This window comes from Diadema antillarum, unplaced genomic scaffold (assembly GCF_040938485.1).
Source record: "Diadema antillarum isolate AM-2024a unplaced genomic scaffold, OU_Dant_1.0 scf00000026, whole genome shotgun sequence".
NCBI classification, from domain to species: Eukaryota; Metazoa; Echinodermata; class Echinoidea; order Diadematoida; family Diadematidae; genus Diadema; species Diadema antillarum.
Window position 1 is genome coordinate 262,154 of NW_027270915.1, and position 9,882 is coordinate 272,035.

A 9,882-nucleotide genomic window follows, 5' to 3' on the forward strand; every position below is an offset into this window, starting at 1 on the left:
AAGTCTGAACAAAATGAGAGTTCGTTCTTGGTATTTTTTGACACGGTTAAAGTGCTGTTTGAGTTAACATTCAAGTCGCCCGCCGTTTATAGCACTCCAACAGATACAACTGCGACTGCTAGTGAGATAACACTACCTTTTAGACACTAACACTGAACTGCATGATTACAGTTTAAAGTAATACAAATATGTATATATATATATATTTATTTATTTATATATATCTATTGTGAGTATTTGTTTCTATTCCAACTGATAGATATTTATGTTTTTTATACGCATCGGCAGTTGTTTTGATATTCTACAAAATATTTGGTGTCATTAGAGGTGGGAAATCAACGACGCTTTTATTTGATTTTACTCGAATACATTTTCGCTTTGCAACCACGATTTTAGTTAACAAAATGATGGAGGCAGACACTGTCTCCAATCATGTTATCCCAAAGACAAAATAGGCCTACTTTTCTAGCATCAGGCTACATCCCGAGTATAGCCCAAACTTTAGGTTGTAAAATACGTTTAGCAACGATCGATATATTTATGTCTCTGTATTTTCTTTCAAATACTTAAAGCCAATTTACTATTGGGAGCATTGATTTGAAACATGTTCGATTTATCACATTTGATGTGTACGTCAGTTGTATCACAAAACATTTTACCATATAAAATTCCAGCAATAAACCTTGAAATATAAGGAGATATCACTATCAGATATCACTTTTTTTTTTCTCAAACAACCATAACTGTAAACGGTTTACTCTAGAACAATTTCATAATGACTATACATATTGTTCACATCTTGTACATTTACCAAAAATATTCCTTTGGACAACATTGATTAAATTGATTAACATGTTTACATTGGCTGTTTCTATCCCTAAATCATATTCTAGAATGGTCTTTAAGCACTACAGCTGGGTTTTTGTTTCATCTGCAAATGGTAAATAATGGCTTTAAAACAAAGTGATTCAGTCTTAACACACCTTCCATACTTTATAGAAATTAAAAATTCCTTTGGACATAGTACACTTACAAGAAACTTCTGGAATGATTTGTGAAGGAGCCTGTCCGTTTTTTACTTATTTTTTTAATACCATGATATACCAATACCATGATTACCATGTAATTATTGTAATGATAGTCTATAACAAATTCATGAATCAATGAATGAATTAAGCTGTATGGAGCCTGCATTTCAAGGCCATTACGAATTCAGAACAATACAACAGAAAACTTGTAAAGCCACTCGAGTGTGGAACAATTAGGCCTAATGGTTTCATTGTGTGAACAACAAAAAGCCAGTCCAAGTACTTATGAGACTATTAGCATGTGTTTGTGTCTTTTCGAGGAATGAAATGGGACACTCCAGGCACGGGGGTAGTCGAGTTTGTACAGTTATCATCGCCACTAATAGTGCCTACATAAATTATCCATTATTAAAATAACATTAGCGCACTTACTAAGAGATGCAAACACTACCGCACGCTTGTCCAATATTGATATAAACGCTTTGAAGATTTCATAATATGGGAGCTCTTGGCCTATTATCACTATTCACACAAACTCCCGAACAAATTGAACAAGGTGTTTTATACGGCGTAGACAGATACACAGACCGTGAGGGTCTGAAGCGAGAGATAAATGATGTGCGTTCTTTGCGACTTGCTAATTGTTACACCAGCGGTGTTTAAAGTCAATGGGGGCTTTTTCTGGGTGTCCGGGCAAAGGTCGTAGGGGAGAAAGACAGAGATATAGAAAAGAGAGAGAGAGAATTAATGACGAATGCAGTCTGACAATTCACTTGAACTTTATCGCATCGTGACCGTGGGAACTGAATTTCTGCTGCGACTTTCCTCTTATCTTGACATCTCTCCTTCTTTTTCTCTCTGAATACTAAATTACAAATACATACAATGTATATTCACGCATATATGAATGCATTTTCTTCTTTGTATGAACTATTTTTCTTTCTTCGAATCATGTACATTGTAATCTGTATACTAGTAATTGATGTGCTCTGTGATATTTCTGAAAAGAAGTATGTATAAAATTATGTTGAAAATATATAAACAAACAAACAATCAGTGTGTTATATATTATATGTATATTCACGTACATATATATTTGTATAACATTTACGTGTTTGTATGATTATATATACTTGGATTGCATAATGTTCCGCAACCACGACAGGCCATGCATATTCGCGACATTTTCGCCTGATTAAGGTGAAAATTGTTCACAGCCTTAATTCTTTTAAAAGATTTCATGTCTCTGTCGTTTTGTTTTGTTTTGTTGTGTTTTTTTTAAACTCTGAAATCGTTGCCTTGGACGTTTATACCACCGCCATAGGCTGTGATAACTATGTTATCTAACTCAGTTATGCCTGAGACATTCTAACAGCGAATCTGTTATTGATGTCCTGATGAAATAATATATTTTCCTTTTTATTCAGTCTCTTTTCTTCGCTTTACTGGATTTCATTTTCCTGGATTCCCCCCCCCCCATCTCCTCTATTTCCCTGAGATTTCTCTTTCTCTCTAACTATATTGAATATTATAACATTGATCAACTAAAAAAAATATATATATATATTTTAAACTGAAAACATTATTCAAAAAATATTTAAAACATCATTAAAACATAATTGAAATCATTATTCAAAATATCATTTAAAAATATTGAAAACGTTATTGAATCAGTCATTGAAAACATCATTGAAAACATTATTTAAAACACTATTGACAACATTATTGACAACATTATTGAAAACATTATTAAAACATATTTTGAAGAATATACTTGTAAAAGAAAAAGAAAAATGTCACTTTCGTGTCACATTTCTGTCAGTCAGCGTAATCAGGGCGGGGCTTAACTGTCCTTCCCCTGTAACCATGCATTTAAAGAGCAGTACGCCATGGTGGATAAAACTCTTTAACACTTAACAAGAGATTATGGACTAGAAATCCTGTTGAATGCGTACATCCTTTAAGACGACGATTTACCCCGTGATATCTCACTTTGACGCAGATGTATGCACAGGGGTACATGGTATTGTTTGGAATAATGATATCGGCAAGAATAATGTTGACATGTTAGAGAAACGGATTGCCCTTGGTAAATAAGACCATTGCACTATTCTTTTGTTGAAGAGTATTTATTATACACTGTCTTGATTGTTACGGCCGTTATTTAAAAGGGTAGACTGCTGAGATAGTGCGGGTTAAAGTTTGGACAGATATCGCAATAAAATCGAGAGACAATATAGTACTAAATGAAGTTTGTAAGAAAGTAAAATTTCATTGCTATATACTTGTGATGTATTCCCATCTATTAAAACGATTACAAAAGTGAAACTTCGGGGAGGGGGTTAACGGTGAGCTTAAAGTATTCATTCATTCATTCATTTATGTTTTGCATGAGTGAATACCTCTTGCAGAGTTTGAGCTGTGATGAGTCATATTTTTCTCTTTTAGAAACTTTTTTTTCAGGGTGCCGGCGGAGATCGTTGTATTCATCAGCTTCACTCAAGTTACCTTCGACCAGCCGATTAATTGGGACACCGTTTCATATTTCGTCAAGCAAAGCTTTTACTAAAGATAATAAATGATCTTTTTTCTATGCCTCGATACACTTGGGAGTTATGTGTGGGCAGCTATTTCAATCTCGTCGTCCGAACAGACGCGCTTAAACAAGTTCATTGAAGTGTTTCGCGAGGACGGCGTGAGATCTCCCTCGATAGATGCCACGCCCACAATTACGCTCCTCGTCACACGTGCGTCCCGCAAACTAAAAAACCACTGTCGCGTACAGAGGGCATCCAGCTACCCTTATGATGCACGATGAGAACCGTTTTCTTCCATAGCATCTGTAACTCCGCAGCAAGATTTTGTGCAACGAAATTTCTATTTTGGAACGTACGCTCCAACAATCTCGCGTTCCCCTTGATTGTCTTGTAGGCAAAACAAACTTGCTACCGATATGAATACAGGGGCAGCAATTAAGCAATCATTAATTGCATATTAGCTGTTTGGTCAAGGCATCCATGTAAGTGTATACATAAAATGTAGGTCGTACAAGTGTTATCTTAGGAAAAAAGGAAGAAATAAAGGGGCCAAAGGCTGAATGCCGACTTGAGGACGTCTTAACGAGTGTGCAGCATGCTGATTTCTTCCCATGAGAATGTACCCTCGAAAATCAATTGTCCTCGTTTTACAAGCCTTGTTCAACAATTAGCCACTCAGCGTTTTGTTTTTTTCCTCAAATGAAAAAAAAAAAGATATCGTTGAGTAAACATATCAATCTAGTTTTTTATAATGATGTGACATCTAGACAGGCAAATGTTTGTATTTTCCCCTAATTTGGTAGAATATTAAAATTAAACCCAATATTCCATTTTCTTTTCTCAATTGTTGCTAAGTGTTAAGATTGACTGGTTTGACTGATTTGAGTTATTAGAATTGACGACATTTTTTATGACGAAAATTTGAATTGATATAATTTCTTCCTTTGATTTTTTCATTCATTTATTTTCATTCTCATTTTTCTTCCAACAGAACATAACTAAGAGTATATCAGGAATTATATCCTAAGTATAATATATAGATTAGAAGTTATGTTTAGAGAGGAAAAAGAGAACTGAGAGGTACACCAAATTGAAATTAATTCCTGAAATATACAACCTCAATCAATAAAATTGTAGGGTTCTGTGCCGCTCTGGATAGTATCTTCAAGGAAGCTTTGGTTATGATTCATGTCTGAAATGTCTGAGATAAGATATGCAAAGGGGAGGGATTAGAGCATTCTGTAAGTAAAGGGTGTGTACAGTTCTGGTTGAGGTGATGATTTAGCTTTTAACGTTTTGCGAGATATTCAGAAACCACTCTGAGATGTCAAAAAGCATGCAATTCTAAGCGGTATCAAAAGTTTATTTGATGAAAATCGGTTTTGAAATGGCTGAGATATCCAAAAACAAGGTGAAACAAAGAGATCCTAATAAAAGGCGTGGCCTGTCGCCTTTTATCATTATCACTTTTTTGGATATCTCAGCCATTTGAAAACCGATTTTCATCAAATAAACATTGAATCCTTCTTAAAATTACATGGTCTCTCATATTTCATAAGAGGTTTCTCATTATCTCACTTAGGAATGTTCAAAACATGAATCCCCACCTCAACCAGTATACTGAACAGTAGTAAACGGCACGATTAATGTTATCTTTTTTTTAAGCAGCATGGAAGGAGCAAACATCGTGTCGAACTAGCATGGAAATAGAGATGAAAAAGTCTCTTACATAGCTACAACGAGTCGACATTATTTACCTTTGCATATGAATTTTGTGCTGTACAAAAGACATTGATAACCATCACCACATCGCGTCGCGTCGTACAGTCCGTCAGACAATTGCCAGGGGTACCGATGCAGCACCGGTATTAAAACAGAGACTCTGCCCTCATCGTTCAAATTGATACAGCCATTCGAGAAAGGGCGACTCTCAACTCGACGCCGTGGGACAACGAAGAGAGCGCCGTAGTATTGATACACGTTCACGGTCATCCATTGCGTGTAGTGCGGGAGACTGAATTTGCTGGAAGCCACACCAGCGAAAGACCGTTGCATGGCAGTATTAAAGGTACAGAATTTTGATTATGATTATCAATGTCTTTGCAGAAAAAAAAATCATAATTTCTTCCCACATTATCTCATAAGGATTGATGGAGAAGGGGAAAAAGAAAGAAAAGAAACATGAAAATAACAACAAACAATATGTTTCACAATATGTTCATCAAATGTTTTCATTTATTTCCATTTATCTTTATGTTTTAGGATAGGAATCATTCTCAAATGTTTACTCGCCAACTTCCGACTTGTCACAATTCCTCATAAACGGCTTTACCACGTCTTCCGTTTAGAAATGAAAAATAATTATATGAACGACATAATTAACATATTATTTGCCATGTCCTGTATTTCACACTATCTAAATCTTTATTCATTTGTTTCATCGTCATCTAATTCAGTGGTGGAGGAGTGGTCTGTCACACTACAGAAAGGTCTTGGGTTCGAGTCCCAGTAGAACCAGATGGGCAGTGTTTGAAATGAACTAAAATGAAATGAAATGAAATGAAATTGAATTAAATGAGATGAGATGAGATGAGACGAAGTGAGATGAAATGAAATGAAATGAGATGAAATGAAGTGAAGTGAAATAAAATGAAATGGAATGAAATGAAATGAGATGAAATGAAATAAAATGAGATGAAATGAAATGAAATGAGTTATGAAATGAGATGAAATGAAATGAAATGACATAAAATGAAATGAAATGAGATGAGATGAGATGAAATGAAATGAAATGAAATGACATAAAATGAAATGAAATGAAATGAAATGAGATGAGATAACAAACAACGGAACACTCTTGCCACTCGGATGCAGGGACTAGCGTTGGAAATTAGTGTGAGAGAATATCGCTACTCCTGCACGTGGAAAATCCCACTTAACCTCTCGCGAAGAGCAGCTCGGGTTTGTGTGTATGTATGTACTATATTGTGGTGGGGGTTCACTAATTTTCTGGGTACACACGGTTCAGCGAATAGTGCCTGCAGGTTGTATTCAAGTATAATCTGAATTTGTATTTCTTGTATTTTACAATAGTAACCCTTCGTAATGATGATGTTCATGTTACTTGCTGTACATTTCCTAGCTCTGTTTCGCTGTACATGATTAGATTTTTGGTGATAGTTAGTTACATACTAAAGTGATTCACGTTTTACAAGCACTGCTTTTCAGTGTACCACCATTTTCCATATCTACTTTTCTGTCAACCTTGCAAAGTAAAAATCGCTGTTCTTGGTTATTCCACAAAATTATATTTCATCATATACTTTACGATCCACACTCCATTACGTATTTCTAACATATTGATAAAAGCAATATGATTTGTGGGATGTATGATTTGCATTCTGTTTCACCCTTTTATCGGATGGAAATTAATGGTAATAGAATTTAAATGTATTGAACAAAATACTCCAAGGAAATTGCCTGTCCAAAGCGCTGAGGGGGATGATTCCAACCTCTCGTCAGGGGTTCGTGGTTCAATCGATCCAGGAGTGTGATTATTTTCACACAGCAGACAATATCAAACAGGCAGATTGTGTGGTGTTGTAGCTCAACTAGATCTTATTCCTTTCTTTACTTTAATGCAAATGAATTAATTCTATCTCGTACCCAATCCGTTTATCATCCTTCAGACCTGTTTTGATTTAAAATCATGTGTTATAAAAAATAGATCATCATATTTCATTCTGTGGCATAATTTTCAGACCAATGTTTCTGCAATTAGGTAGCACTAACTGAAAATTTCATGCAGTATTCCGTGTCGCATCCGTTTGAGGTGTTTTTAATTGCTTTGTTTTCTTTTACATTTTAATGGATGTTATAGTTTTGGTTGAGATGGGGCTTCAGGTTTCCAACTTTCTTTGCGAAATAATTAGAAACCACTTATGAAGTATTAAAGAGCATACCATTCTGATAGGAATTCAACGTTTATTTGATGAAAAAGGGTTTGAAATTTTTATTATTATTTTATCATTATTATTATTCTTGTTATCATCATTACTATTGGCCCCCAATTAGCTTCAAAAATAAAAAAAAAACAAACATGTTCATTCAAACTTTACTGAATTTCTTCCACCAAACTGCGGCAAATCCCTTTTCTTTACCCCAACAGATGAGGAAGAAATACTGGAGATTGTTAAGAGATTAAAGCCAAGTAGATCTAGTGGCCATGATGAAATAAGTGTTTATATACTGAAGAAAATCATCAAACAAATAACCACACCTTTATCTTACATTTTCAATCTTTCACTGTCTTCTGGAATATGCCCAAACTCATTTAAAATTGCGAAAGTAGTTCCAATTTTCAAAAGAAAAGACAACCCTTCTCTTTTAACAAATTATAGACCAATATCGTTATTACCTAGTATTTCTAAAATTCTGGAAAAAAATATTCATAAACGCCTGTACATTTTTCTTCATGTAAATGACCTACTTATACCTAATCAGTTTGGATTTAGAAAGGGTCATTCCACCGATTTAGCTATAATTCAATTGTTAGATAAGATTACTGAATCTTTTGCAAATAAAAAACATTTTATAGGAATTTTCATGGATTTATCAAAGGCTTTTGATACCATAGATCATGATATATTAATTTACAAATTAAAAAGATATGGTATTCGTAGTTTAGCCCTTTCTTGGATTATTGATTATTTATCCAACAGAAAGCAATATGTACTATTTAAGTCATCTAAATCTCCGAATTCTAATATTGTATGTGGTGTTCCCCAGGGATCAATTCTTGGCCCCCTACTGTTCCTTGTATATATCAATGATATAATAAATACATCAAAAACTCTTAAATTTATACTTTTTGCGGATGATACTAATATTTTTTACTCTCATGAGAACCTCGAAACACTGTTTAATACTCTGAAAACGGAAATAGACAAAGTCTCCTAATGGTTTATATGTAATAAATTATCCCTTAATGTCTCTATAACAAATTTTATACGTTTCAAACCTACTGCTTCACAGAACATTAACAGCAGTTATAATATCAATATTGATGGATTATCTTTAACTGAAGTAAGATTTACTAAATTTTTAGGAATCACAATTGACTCGAGTTTAACTTGGAACGATCACATTCATAATATCCACACGTCTGTCTCAAGAACTGTAGGAATTTTATATTGACTGAAAAACTTCATTTCTCAAAATTCCCTGACTATTCTATATAATGCATTGATCTTACCACATATCACATACTGCAATATCGTTTGGGGAATCTGTGGCTCAACTAAAATTAATCACATTTTTACCCTCCAAAAACGTGCTGTACGTTTAATTACCAATTCCCGTTACTTATCCCCATCCAATCCCCTATTTCGTCAACTAAAAACATTGAAATTTGAGGATCTTCACACCTTTCAAACTGCTGTTTTTATGTATAAATATACATTTAATTGTCTTCCAAAAATTTTTGATGGCTTCTTCACTCACTTCACTCAGTTTGGATTTAGAAAGGGTCATTCCACCGATTTAGCTATAATTCAATTGTTAGATAAGATTACTGAATCTTTTGCAAATAAAAAACATTTTATAGGAATTTTCATGGATTTATCAAAGGCTTTTGATACCATAGATCATGATATATTAATTTACAAATTAAAAAGATATGGTATTCGTAGTTTAGCCCTTTCTTGGATTATTGATTATTTATCCAACAGAAAGCAATATGTACTATTTAAGTCATCTAAATCTCCGAATTCTAATATTGTATGTGGTGTTCCCCAGGGATCAATTCTTGGCCCCCTACTGTTCCTTGTATATATCAATGATATAATAAATACATCAAAAACTCTTAAATTTATACTTTTTGCGGATGATACTAATATTTTTTACTCTCATGAGAACCTCGAAACACTGTTTAATACTCTGAAAACGGAAATAGACAAAGTCTCCTAATGGTTTATATGTAATAAATTATCCCTTAATGTCTCTATAACAAATTTTATACGTTTCAAACCTACTGCTTCACAGAACATTAACAGCAGTTATAATATCAATATTGATGGATTATCTTTAACTGAAGTAAGATTTACTAAATTTTTAGGAATCACAATTGACTCGAGTTTAACTTGGAACGATCACATTCATAATATCCACACGTCTGTCTCAAGAACTGTAGGAATTTTATATTGACTGAAAAACTTCATTTCTCAAAATTCCCTGACTATTCTATATAATGCATTGATCTTACCACATATCACATACTGCAATATCGTTTGGGGAATCTGTGGCTCAACTAAAATTAA